Below are 14,168 nucleotides of genomic sequence, written 5' to 3'. Positions count from 1 at the left end.
CAATAATAAACCTTAATGACGTCGTAAGTGCGTCTAGTTTGGGGTCGGGTGAGATAAATAACAGCATTTTCTTTCTATCAAACATCTATAAGACGACATTAAATTGATCTTTTCTCCCCTGCATTCAATGTGAACCATGGTTAGTACTTCTGGATTTCTCCATCAATACTGTAATAGGTCTCTATTTATACAATAGTGTCATCTCAACTGTAATGTTCATAAGTTATAGAAACAGAATTAGGCCATTCGACCCATCAAGTCTAATATGCCATTCAATCATAGCTGATCTATCTTTCGCTCTCAACCCCATTCTCCTGCCTTCTCCCCATAACCCCCGACACCTATATTAATCAAGAATCTGTCAATCTCAACCTTGAAAATATCCAGTGACTTGGCCTCACAGCCGTCTGTGGCCATGAATTCCACAGATTCACTGCGCTCTGACTAAAGAAATTGCTTCTCATCTCCTTTCTAATGGTAGGTCCTTTTATTCAGAGGCCATGGCCTCTGGTCCTAGATTCTCCCACTAGTGGAAACATCCTCTCCACATCCACTCTATCCAGGCTTTTCACTATTCGGTATTTTTCAATGAGGTCCCCCTCATCCTTCAAAACGCCCGCAAATGTAGGCCAAGTGATTTCAAATGCTCATCATATGTTAACCCATTCATTCCTGGAATCATTCTCGCAACCCTCCTCTGGACCCCTTCCAATGCCAGCACATCATTCCTCAGATATGGGCCCAAAACTGCTCACAATACTACTGGGACTGAATGCTTGCATTTCTGATATACCTCATGTGGACCAAGATAACTTGGCACAAGCCTAGGTAAAGTGTGATTTGGATGTGAACTGCTTTATATTATGGTTCTAGTGAGGCAGAGAACAAAAGATACCATTGGAATTGCTCAGTTCAGTCAGTGCAGTTTCATTTTGTACTTCAAATGACGCCTTGAACAGCATGGTGTATTGCCTCCGAAAGATGGATTTTTTTTTAAAGAATGAAAGAGGAACAGTGGATGAAAGATGACAAATATGTTAACTAAAAATGACTTGTCGTAGAGTCTAAATAAGTAATTGCCAGTTTGTCTCAGCACTTGGAAAGATAGTCCTTGGTTGTGTGCTGGAACCCCATTGATCTCCTCAGTGTACCAGAGGGATGAAGTCTTTAACACAGCGAGTCCTTTTTAAAGGACTTTAAAAAAAATCAGTTCACAGAGACTAGAAAGAGTAGCTCTGTAATGGTGCCAGAAAATGCAAGATCATCAAAGAGCAAAAGGGCGGCATGGAGGCGCAGCGTTGTGGGGCATGTTGCTGCCCCACAATGCCAGAGAAGCCAGGTTCGATCCTGACCTCGGGTGCTGTCTGTATGGGGTTTGCACGTTCTCCCTGTGACCGCATGAGTTTCTTCCGGGTGCTCCGGTTTCCTCCCACATTCCAAAGATGTGCAGATTTGTAGGTTGATTCGCTTCCGTGAAAAAAAATGATACCTAATGTGTAGGATAGTGCTAGTGTACAGATGATTGTTGGTCAGCGTGGACTCGGCAGACCGAAGGGCATGTATCCGCGCTGTATCTCTAATCTAAACTAAACTAAAGCCGTGCCAACCATTCATTACTATTACAAAACTACAAAATAAACAACTGTTTACATTGAACTGAACAATTCCAATTGTACCTTTTACTCTCTGTAAAAGTAGTTCACAATCCAAATAACACTTCATCTCACTTTGTGCCAAGCTAATTAAGTCCAGATGAGGTACATGCAAAAACATTACAATCAAGGAACTGCAGCTGCTGATTTATAAAAAAAAAGACATAAAGTGCTGGAACAACTCGGCAGGTCATGCAGCATCTCTGGAGAAAATGAAAAAATTATGTTTCAAGTCGAGGACCTTCTTCCGACTCCGTTTCAGGTTGGAGCCCTTTTTCAGACTCTGAAGAAGGGTCCCGATCTGAATCGTCTCCTTCTCCATGTTCTCACGGGATGCTGCCTGACCAGCTGAGTTACTCCAGCACTTGGTGTATTTTTATTTTTAGGTAAATGTGAAATGAAAGCATCCACATCCAATATCTCGGAGGATATTACAACATCCAGTTTACACTACTGTACAGATGGAGAAAGAAGCACAAGCCAACTTGAATAATAGTCACCGATTCCTCTGAAAAGAGACTGATGACACTCAATTCGCGGTTACACAGGATATACGTTTTCAAGACAATTAATAAACCTCACGTTTAATGCCAAGAGGTATTGCTTTAATATGGGATGGAGAAAAGAGACATGAATTCTGAGGTATTGAAGAAGAGAGTTTGCACACATCTTCCTATATCTGAAACATATTTTAGCAGGACCAATACATTTTTACTTCGAAGGTAGACACAAAATGCTGGAGTAACTGAGCGGGTCAGGCAGCATCACTGGAGAGAAGGAATTGGTGACATTTCGGGTCGAGACCCTTCTTCAGACTTCATTATACAAGTCTTCCTTTAAAAGTCTATTCTATTTCATTCAACAATGATTAAAGGTGTGAATGATCAGCGTTACTTTTTTGCATATCTTTTATTCATTTGTTCTATATCTCTCTATATCACCCTCTATATCTCTTATTTTCCTTTCCCTGGACTCCCAGTCTGAAGAAGGGTCTCGACCCAAAACGTCACCTATTCCTTCTCTCCATCGATGCTGCCTGACCCGCTGAGTTACTCCAGCTTGTTGTATCCATCTTTGGTTTAAACCAGCATCTGTAGTTCTTTCCTACACATAATGATTAAAAGTATGTTTGGGTCTGCATACCTAGAAAGCCAATTCAATCAACACAGCACTACAGTTAAAGAATGTATGACTGCATTGTTCAGCTGGGTTCTCTCTCTCTCTCTCTCTCTCTCTCTCTCTCTCTCTCTCTCTCTCTTCCTCTTCCTCTCCCTCTGTCAAAAACTTCATCTTCATTTTACTAAGAGATCAAATGATTTTCCACACTCCAAGAAATGTCTTTTCAAGTACTCAGACAACAAGGCATCGCTTTACTTAGACCCTGGGGCAATAAACTTCCAATTAGCATATTTACAATGTTTGAGGAGGTGATGCATTGTTTTTAAAACCGCACCAGTGGAAGGATAGAAACTAACCTTTTCCGGCTTTTCTTCTGGAAAATTACAGTAACCGAGTGGCTGGAGATCCTGAAATATTGTTTGTGTCGTCTCCCCCCCCCCCCCCCCCCCCCTCAAAAAAACATAGTTACACAAAAAGAAGCACAAAATATAAAGGTTTAAGAAGGAACTGCAGATATTGGAAAATCGAAGGTAGACAAAAATGCTGGAGAAACTCAGCGAGTGAGGCAGCATCTATGGAGCGAAGGAAATAGACAACGTTTCGGGTCGAAACCCTTCTTCAGACAGATAAGGTCTAAGGTCCTTCATTTATTCAATTACAATGAAAAGAGTAGCTGGAATATTTAAAATACAGGAACATAGACAGCATTTCAATCTCAAGGAGACGACGAGCCCTCAAACCAGAATGAATTTGACAGAGAAAGGCACAAAATGCTGAAGTAACTCAGTGGGTCAGGCAACATCTTTGGAGGACATGCATAGAAGACATTTTGAGTCTGGTGCCATCTATCCATGTCCTCCAGCGATGCTGCCTGACCCGCTGAGTTACTCATAAGTTATAGGAGCAGAATTAGGTCAATCGGCCCATCAAGTCTGCTCCACCATTCAATCATGGCTGATCTATCTTTCCCTCTCAATCCCATTCTCCTGCCTTCTCCCCATAACCCCTGACACCGTACTAATCAATGAATTAATCCATCTCCGCCTTAAAAATATCCATTAACTTGGCTTCCACAGCCGTCTGTGGCAAGGACTTCCATGGATTCACCACAACTCGGACTAATGAAATTCCTCCTCATCTCCTTTCTAAAGGTACATTCTTTTATTCTGAGGCTATGGTCACTGGCCCTAGACTCTCCCACTAGTGGAAACATCCTCTCCACATCCACCCTATCCAGGCCTTTCTCTTTTTTCTGGTAAACCAGCATCTGCAGTTTCTTGTTTCGACACAAATATGACTAGTACCATTGAAGATAGCTTTCAATACATCACCAAGTTCATGACTGCTTCCAGCGATATTGAGACTGAACAAGCTCCGTTATTCCTTTACATCGCAGGCCACCTTGTGAAATACTTCCCCTAAAACTTCCAATGAGCTCTAAGCAGCAAAAATCTAACTCTCCAAACAGCCAACAAGCAGTAATTATCGAGCAATGATAACTGCCCACATTATTGGACTGAATTCTTGCACAGCAAATAGCAGTCACTATGAATGACGTATTTTTATCCTCCACAATAAATGTAGTTAGGAGACCAACTATGCGCCATGAAACTGACTCTAGTGATCTGTGATAAAGAATGGCGCAATTATTTCATGAATAAATTACTAAAACCTGGCAACTTAACATAAGGTCCAGTGTAAGCCCAGTTCTTGGCAGAAGATAAAACCCAATAGACAAAAAAGATATTCAAAATCATGATGGGATCCTGTTTTTATCCTGACCGTGCCCTTACGAGGGAACAAGTTTTCAGTCCAAAATAAAGAACTGTTTCATTTTGGTAGGAAGGAGATGCTGGTTTAAACCGAAGAGAGACACAAAAAGCTGGGGAACTTCAGTCTGAAGAAGGGTCTCGATCCAAAACGTCACCTATTCCTTTAACTCCAGAGATGCTGCCTGACCCGCTGAGTAACTCCAGCCTTTTGTGTCTATTTTCTGTTTCATTTTGACATTGCACATAAAAGACTGGCAAGTCAAAATTGATTTTGATACCAGAAATGTTATATGCTTCTTTGTGGAAGAAACTCATAACATTTCTGGTTTCAAAAATGATTACATTTTGCAACAGTTGTTAAAGCAAAAGCAGAAACAATGAGTCTGTCCGAATTGTTTTCTTGTAACACATTTGAATTTTAAAATCTTCTAAACCAGTCGTATAATTTATCTGATTATTACACGATTCATACCAGACACATATAGCACCACAAAACTGGTGCCTGGAGTAAGCGTGGAAATCAACCTGTTACAATACTGAATGTTGCCTTTTTTTAAAGTCTTTGTGATATTCAATCAATCATATAACACAGGGAAAGTTGCTGGCCATATATGGCCTGAACCAAGCTTCTATACAGCCTTGCATGTACAGGAAATTTATAATGAAAAGCTGCCAAAGTTTATTACGAAGTCGTTAGTAAGCCAAAAGTACGTTCTCCTTGTTTAGTTGGGCAGGCACAAGAAGCACCAGATCAACATCAGCCGAATTATGGATCACATTATGCATTTCTCTCCTCATTTTAAAATTTCATTCAAATTTTATGTGGTCTTACTTCAATCTTCTTTTTCTTTTAATTTCATTCAAACTTCAATTGGCTTTTTCTTCTGCCATGTGTGTGTGTCTGTGAGCAATCGTTATTCCTTCCTTTCGTCACCACAAGACAATCTTCAGCGCACATAGCTTCAAGGCAGGATATTGTCTTATTTGTACAGATTTTGTTTTCAACAAGATGGCAGAAGGGGGGAACATTCAGCTGGGGAAAGCAGAAACTGATCACACTCTAAATTAAATGTCGGGGTTCTCCGCCCCCCTCCCACGCCCCAATCTCGGTCTCCTGGAATGGGAAATGCTGAAATTTCAAGGGGATATGCAAAAAAGTAACATTGACAGCAAATGACAATCTGTGCTGTAGCCTGCCTTGCCACATGACAACAGCACTTTGAGATACACAGAATAGAGTTCAAGGCAGAAGATGCACCATTGTGATTATCATCAAACACAAGCCACTCCACTTTGATGATAAACCATCAGGGGTGGCCCAATGGCATTTGTTGGGTATCTAAAGAGACTGTTTATTTTAGCCTAAAGCAGAACATTTAATCTACATCAGAGATTCATTGTTTGAAGTTAAAAAAAAAAGCACTTTTAAAGAAACAACTGATCTGTCTATACAGGCGATCCGAAAGACAGGCTTTTAACATATCACTGAATGCTGGTTTGAAGTTTGTAGTTTTACCTCATCTTATTATAACATATAAATTTCTGCAAAAGGTAATTGGAGTTCATTGGCTAACAAACCCCTAAAGTTCTTCTCAGTTAGTAGATGCACGTCTTGAGAAAAACCGTCACTTAACTGACAACAATTACAAACACAATAGAGAACGTTTAAATGTTTAAGAAGGAACTGCAGATGCTGGAAAATCGAAGGTACACAAAAAGGCTGGAGAAACTCAGCGGGTGCAGCAGCATCTATGGAGCGAAGGAAATAGGCAACGTTTCGGGCTGAAGAAGGGTTTCGGCCCGAAACGTTGCCTATTTCCTTTGCTCCATAGATGCTGCTGCACCCGCTGAGTTTCTCCAGAGAACAGTTAAATTCTGGCAAAATGCTTGCAGACATTTTTCGTATGAATTATGAATCTACCCACTGTAGTGCGTGCTAGCATTTAAAAATTGTAACACCAAATTTCTATTTACTTCATACATTAGACCAGAGAAGGAATAACTTTCTGTAAGAAGGAACTGCAGATGCTGGTTCACACCATTGATAATAGACACAAAAAAAGCTGGAGTAACTCAGCAGGTCAGGCAGAATCTCTGGAGAAAAGGAATAGGTGACCTTTCGGGTCGAGACCCTTCATCAGACTGGGGAAGGGTCTTAACCCGAAACGTCATCTATTTTCTCCAGAGATACTGCCTGACGCGCTGAGTTACTCCAGCATGTTGTGTCTATCGGAGGAACACCTTTGTTTCAGAAAACTGTATTAACAACAGATCCATCTACTCTCCGAGCAGGTGAACTATCTGACGTAGATGACAGATGTAGAGCCTGCTGCAATACCAGTACACAATAGATGCTCCAACTGCTGCCATGTACGCAACACCATGGGACTGCAGATACTGTGATTAATAAATCAAGCAATTTCACACAAAAACGGGTGACTGAAAAGACCACTTGCCAGAAAAGATTGTAAAGAGCTGGGAGATTTTCTAAAGCCTCGCTGCGGCTCTAAATGAAATAAAACCAAAGGCCATTTGGTATCTATCTCTTTCCAAATCTGACAGCCTGTAACAAAGCTACAAATCCATCAAGTCAAATTAGGCTTTTTTTTTCCCCACTTGAAATTAAACATTATTTTCAACGTGAAATTATAAGTGGGCATGGATGAGTGTTAATAATATGTAGGAAGGAACTGCAGATGCAGGTTTAAACCGAAGATAGACACAAAAAGCTGGAGTAACTCAGCGGGACAAGCAGACAGACAGAGTCTGAAGAAGGGTCTTGACCCGAAACGTCGACCATTCCTTCTCTCCAGAGATACTACCTGTCCCGCTGAATTACTCCAGCATTTTGTGTCATACTTAGGTTTCCTTTACATTTGCTGCGTATGAACTTATATTTAGTTTTAGAGACACGGCTTGGAAACAAGCCCTTCGGCACCGAGTTCGAGCCTTCCTACGATTACCCGTACGAGAGTTTGATCCTACACACCGGGGACAATTAACAGAAGCCAATTAACCTGCAATCCAGCTCATCCTTGGAATGAGCAGCACCTGGTGAAAACCCACACGGTCACAGGGAGAACGTGTAAACTTCACACAGCCAGCACCCGCAGTCAGGACAGAACCCAGGTCTCTGGCGCTGGAAGGCAGCAACTCTACTGCGGCGACAATGTGCCACCCTAAAATATTTATTTTAATGCATTTGGTAAAAATAAAACAATTCTTGATCAGCCATACTTTAATTGAATTTCTCAGGGACTCATAAACAGTGATTCATAATGTCTGGCACAGTCCACAACTGGGCTTATAGATTACTGCTGTAATGACAAGTAAATCCTTTGTAAAACTGTAGTTTAGGAGAATCCTCAAACTTACTAAGGTTTCCACTGGCACATACAAAACATTACACGTTACACCATACAATGTATTATTAAATAATTATGCAACATTGACACTCATGGTCTATAAGCACTGAAGTTCAGATTTGTTTTAACTAAAGTTTAGATATGGTCCACACTTTTGCTGGCTATTAGGAATAAAGTGCAGTTCCTCGCTGAAAAGCACTCGCTGAAAGAATTTTACTAATATTCAAAACAGAGGATTTAGAAAGAATTGGAAGACTTTGCTCTTAAATCAGTCTCTCATGACCCGTTAGGAAATAAGTATGTGGGGTTGGAGGCCTGGAATGGGATCCAAGTTAATCCCTCTAGGGTGGAGAAGGATTGGAATCCAAGCTTTGATTCCTGGTATGTGTGGAGTCAGCTCAGCACAACAGCGATGCAGCAGGGATACTAAGAATGGCTTCTGTTCTGCTGGCTATAGAGAGAAAGAAAATCAACTCAGAAAAACAGTTGTTCTTTTCCACCCCAATTCCCATCAAACATCCTATGCTGTAAATACAGACTGGCTTGGACTGTGTAGGAAGGAACTGCAGATGCTGGTTTAAACCGAAGATAGACACAAAATGCTGGAGTAACAGCGGGACAGGCAGCATCTCTGGAGAGAAGGAACGGGTGACTTTCGGTTCGAGTCCGAAGAAGGGTCTCGACCCGAAACGTCACCCATTCCTTCTCTCCACAGATGCTGCCTGTCCCGCTGAGTTACTCCAGCATTTTGTGTCTATCCTCGTGTGGACTGTGCAGGATAAAGTCTGCACTTGGCACAGTGGGCGACACGGTGGCGCAGCAGTAGAGTTGCTGCCTTTCAGCGCCAGAGACCCAGGATCGATCCCAACTACAGATGCTGTCTGTACAGAGTTCTCCGGGTGACCACTTCGGGTTTTCTCCGGGTGCTCCCGTTTCCTCCCACACTCCAAAGACGTAGAGGTTTGTAGGTTAATTGGCTTTGGTAAAACATTGCAAATTGTCCCTAGTTAGTGTACAGGGTGATCGCTGGTCGAATCGCTCGGTGTGCCGAAAGCCTTTTTTCTGCCGTATATCTCTAAAGTCTACAGACACCATTTTTAAATGGACTGCTAAAACACGTGACTTTTTATTCACAACAGGGTAAACATGGAGACTAAAGTTCCAATCCAAAGGGCAGGTTTTGGGAGGGAACACCAGAGTTTAGGATTGATATCACTGCATGCAAAAAGTAGAGTACGATTTGCAGAGGAAGAATCAACACAGAATTGTCTAGGAAACTGGGCAAGTTCTGGCCTTGTCTATCAGTCTGAAGAAGAGCTCCGACCCAAAACGACAACCGCTCCTTTTCTCCAGAGATGCTGCCCGACCCACAGAGCTACTCCAGCATTTTGTGTCATCTTCGATATAAACCAGCATCTGCAGTTCTTTTCTGCACACTATGTGTGGGTAGACCCATTATGGATACACACGTTTGAATTTAGTTTATTGTCACGTGTAACGAGTGGTCAAAGGGAGAACGTACAAATAGACAGCACCCGTAGTCGGGATCGAACCCGGGTTTCTGGCGCTGTAAGCGCTACAAGGCAGCAACTACCGCTGAACCATCCTATTAACAACTAGAGAGCGGTCCAGAGCCATCATCTCCGTCATTGGAGATCCTCGGACTATCTTTAATCGGACTTTACCTTGCACTAAACGTTATTCCATTTATCTTATATCTCTACACTGTGGACGGCTCGATTGCAACCATGTGTAGTTTTCCTGCTGACTAAGTAGCACACAACAAAATGCTTTACACTGTACCTAGGTACACGTGACAATAAACTAAAATAACGTCAAAATAACAATAACTGTGTTAAACTAGGATGTTACCTAAACATAATGCCAAACATGTGATATCTCTGAGCAGTATCCATATGAAATGAAAACCCACACTATCAGAATAGAATTTTTATTTCCAGACCATAACAATGCCTGGAAGAACACGTTGTACCATTTAATTCCAAGTCTGTCACAACCAGTGGCAGTGATGGCAATAATTTGACCCGATTCATTCGGAGCTCCTCAGAAATATGCTAGCGAACTGTAAAGCATGAACTTCAATGTGACTTTTTTTTCACACTTGTTCATGGATGTGGAATCACCATCAATGCTGGCATTTACTGTTCATTGTTAATTCTCATTGAACTAAGAAGGTGCATAAGATTAATCAGCATTAATGGGTCTAGTGTAATATAAACCAACCAGTTAAGTACATCAGATTTCTGTCCCTGAAGGACATTGGTGGTATATTTGGTACTTTTATCATTTATTTTGTGTTTATCGATACTGAAGACAGCCTTTCATAAGCTTCTAGGAGCAGAATTAGGCCATTTGGCACATCAAGTCTACTCCGCCATTCAATCGTGGCTGATCTATCTCTCCCCTTCAACCCCATTCTCCTGCCTGCTCCCCACAACTCCCGACACCCATACAAATCAAAAAACTATCTATCTCTACTTTAAAATATCCATTAACTTGGCCTCCACAGCCTTATGTGGCAATGAATTCCACAGATGCACCACCCTCTGATTAAATAAATTCTACCTCATCTCCTTTCTAAAGGTACATCCTTTTATTCTGAGGCTAAGCCCTCTGGTCCTAGACGCGCCAGGACCACTGGTGGAAACATCTTCTCCACATCCACTCTTTCACCTTTCACTACCCTATTCATACCATCTATGAAAATCTATTTATGCAATATATTAGGTATAATAAAAACAAAAATACTGGATATATGCAGCAGGTTGGATGGAATTCGGCTGTCTGAACTGCTAAGAATTTCCAATATTTTGTTTCTCTTTGAAATTTCTCTAGCACAGAATATACTAGATGACAGAAACTAATCAAACAACGAACACTTCAATTATCTTTATCGAACTAAGCTCTGAAATGGGAGAGAGCTCAATCAAGCAAGGTTATAACCAATTTTTGATCAGATATTTGCTCCGGAACGTCTCCCATCAACTTCAGTTTTCACCACAAACTATTATAACGAACATAACAAGCGATTTGAGCTTCTACCTTGTCACTCTTTTGCTTTAGCAAAAGGAATTAATCAGATTACAGTCTCCGAGTCTAAAAGAATAAATTGGAGACATGTTTTAGCCATTGAACCTTAACTAAAAACACAAAACACTACCAATACTCAGCAAATCAGTGGTGAGAGAAACAAAGTTAATATTTTTCATGTTCTTAAGTGATAGGAGCAGAATTTGGCCACTCAGCCCATCATGTCTACTCTGCCATTCAATCATGGCTGATCTATCTTTCCCTTTCGAACCCATTCTCCTGCCTTTGCCACATAACCCCCGGCACCCATACTAATCAATAAACTATCTATCTCTACTTTAAAATATCCATTGACTAGGCCTCCACAGCCTTCTGTGGCAATGGATTCCGCAGATTCACCACCAGCTAAAGAAATTCCTCCTCATCTCCTTCCTTTTATTCTGAGGCTATGACCTCTGTTCCTAGACGCTTCCACAAGTGGAAACATCCATGTCCACTCTATCCAAGCCTTTAACTTCAGTTTTTTAGTTGTTGATCTTTCATCAATGAGCTCTGTTAACATTGATTCCCTCTCTGCTAACATTGCTGTTTGCTGACAAGGGTATTTCTACTGTTTCCATTTTTATTCCATGTTTACAACATCTGCAGTATTTTGCTGCACATTTAGCCTTCCTTGGGCAATGTGACTATTGAGCAACCAAAGACATCAGGCATTTATGAAATAAGCACAACAAAAAGAAAAAAGATTTCATGTATTTGTAATAAATGCAGTATATGCAATTCATTTTAAATGTAAAGGCAAGTAAATAAGAATATGAGAAAATAAAAACATGCTGAATTTTGAAAATATTATGCTTTAGCCATTTTAAATACAATTATTTGATGGGGGCAAATCAAGAGCATGATATGTAGGTGAATTGAAGCTGGGAGGCTGTGCCAAGTCTGGTGAACAGCATCGGATAGCACAGTGGCAGAGCGGTAGAGCTGCTACCTCAGAGTTCCAGAGACCCGGATTCGATCCTGACTACAGCTGTGGAGTTTGTGCGTTCTCCCGGTGAATGCGTGGGTTTCCTCCGGCTGCTCCGGGTTCCTTCCACATCCCAAAGACATGCAGGTTTGGAGGTAAATTGGCTTATGTAAATTGCCCCTAGTATGCAAGATAGGAATGTGGGATAACATCAAACTAGTAGACACAAAATACTGGAGTAACTCAGCGGGACAGGCAGCATCTCTGGGAAAAAGGAATGGGTGACGTTTCGGGTCGTGACCCTTCTTCCTAAACATAGAACTAGTGTACGGCTGATCGATGGTTGGTGCGGATTCGGTGGGCCAGATTGCCTGTTTCCACGCTGTATCTCAAAACTAAACTGGACTAAGAGGGCTTATACGGATAGGTTATGTGAATGGGCTGCAACACGATGGAATATAATATGGACAAATGCAAGATTATCCATTCTGCTTCACAAAGTAGAAAAGCAAAGTATATTTCAATAGGTGTGAGGCTAAATGGCATTGTGTCCTCGCAGTCAAATCACTGAAAATTCTCATGCAGATACGATCATTATTCAGGAAGGCAAATGGTAGGTTGGCCTTTATTACAGGGGGAATGGGGATCATGACAGAAGCCTCCTCGTGGCGATCCCCGGAAACAACGACACGATGCACTCTGCGACGTGTCGGGCGACCAATTCTGTCAGCATGTTGGACGACGACAGAAGCCAACAGCGAGCTACACGTCGTCTGGCACACGAGCGAATGAACAGGGGGATTTGAAAAAGAGTAAAGACCTCGTATTGCATTTATATAGGACCCTGGCGAGACCTCATTTATAATATTGTCTACAGGTTTGGTCTCCATACGTCAGGATATATAACTGCAACTGAAGGAGTGCAGTGAAGGTCCATCCAGTTGGACTTATGGTAATTGTTGTACAAGAAAAAGGAAATGAAAAAGGTTCATGGGCCTGTCCCACTTAGGCGATTTTTAGGCAACTACAGGCGACTAGGCTGTCGCCACATGGTCGCCGGGGTGCGCCTGTATGGTCGTGAGTAGTCTCCTCTGTCGCCCAAAGAATCGCAGTATTTTTCTGGTCGCCGCTGGATTTTGAAATGTTCAAAACGTTTCGGCGACAGTTGGCTTGACGCCAATGAGTGTAGCTTGACTTCTCCTGACGTAGGCTGTCGCCAGGATGACGTAGGTTGTCGCCGATGCTGACTTCCGTGAATTCCATTGGGGACTACCTACGTCAACCGGCGACAGGTACCGACGACTGAATTGTCTTACCTTGTCGTAGCTTGGTGCGGGTGGACGTAGGTTGTCGTAGGTGGACGTCCTAATGGGTCGCCGGTTGTCGGTAGCTTGATGTCGACTAGGTGGTAGATTGTTGTTGACATTGTCGTAGGGGGGGGTCCAGTCGCCGACCTTTCGGCGACCTGCTATGACAATGACAGTCGCCGAAAAATATCGCCTAAGTGGGACAGGCTCATCAGTCTTCACCTCTCAAGTTTGGAAGAATGGGATGTGATCACATTGAATCTACAAAGTCCTTCAGGGCGTTACAGTACAGATGGAGGGATGACAGCTGTGGTGTCTTGAAATAAGAAGTGGCCCATTTAGGACTGAGATGAGAGGTTTCTTCACCCTGTAGGTAATGAATCTTTGGACTGTCTATCCAAATGGCTCATGGAGCCTCAGTAGCAGAGTATATTCAATGATTAATTCCCAAAATCCATCAAGGGAATTAACTGTTCAAGCAAGAAAGTGGAACTCATGCAGATCAGCATTGATTTATTGAATGATAGAACTGTAATGAGAGGTTGCGTGGTCTACTCCTGCTGTTTCTTATGTTCTTATGACATGCGTACATTTAAAAGATAATTTTCCACCGAAAGTAAAAACCAGAGATAGGTTGGGGGCATCTCAGTGGTATAGCTGCTACTTTGCAGTGACAGAGACCAGGGTACGATCCAGACCTCGGGTGCTGTCTGTGCGATGTTTTAACGTTCTCCCCGCGCCCACGCGAGTTTCCTCTGGGTGAGGGCTTGCGAGTTAATTGGCCTCTGTAAACTGACCCCAGTGTGTAGGGAGTGAATGCAAAAATGGGAAAACATAACACTAGTGTGGGTAGACAAAAGTGCTGGAGAAACTCAGCGGGTGCGGCAGCATCTATGGAGCGAAGGAAATAGGCAACGTTTCGGGCCGAAACGTTG

General features: G+C 42.2%; 1 protein-coding gene across 5 annotated transcripts in view; it reads right to left on the bottom strand.

The window, feature by feature from the left end:
- The window catches only part of mvb12b (multivesicular body subunit 12B), a 205,487-nt gene that overhangs the window by 180,658 nt on the left and 10,661 nt on the right, over positions 1 to 14,168 (bottom strand). The window contains exon 1 of one of the 5 annotated variants that reach the window (XM_033048932.1): positions 2,896 to 2,905. The exons of the other annotated variants lie outside the window; for them this stretch is intronic. The gene's annotated coding sequence lies outside the window, so the exon portion shown is untranslated. Of the gene's footprint in view, positions 1 to 2,895; positions 2,906 to 14,168 lie in introns of those variants that run through there. 5 annotated transcript variants of the gene reach the window in all.

The sequence above is a fragment of the Amblyraja radiata genome, chromosome 32 (assembly GCF_010909765.2).
Source record: "Amblyraja radiata isolate CabotCenter1 chromosome 32, sAmbRad1.1.pri, whole genome shotgun sequence".
Lineage (NCBI taxonomy): Eukaryota > Metazoa > Chordata > Chondrichthyes > Rajiformes > Rajidae > Amblyraja > Amblyraja radiata.
This window is presented reverse-complemented; position numbering and strand designations above follow the sequence as displayed.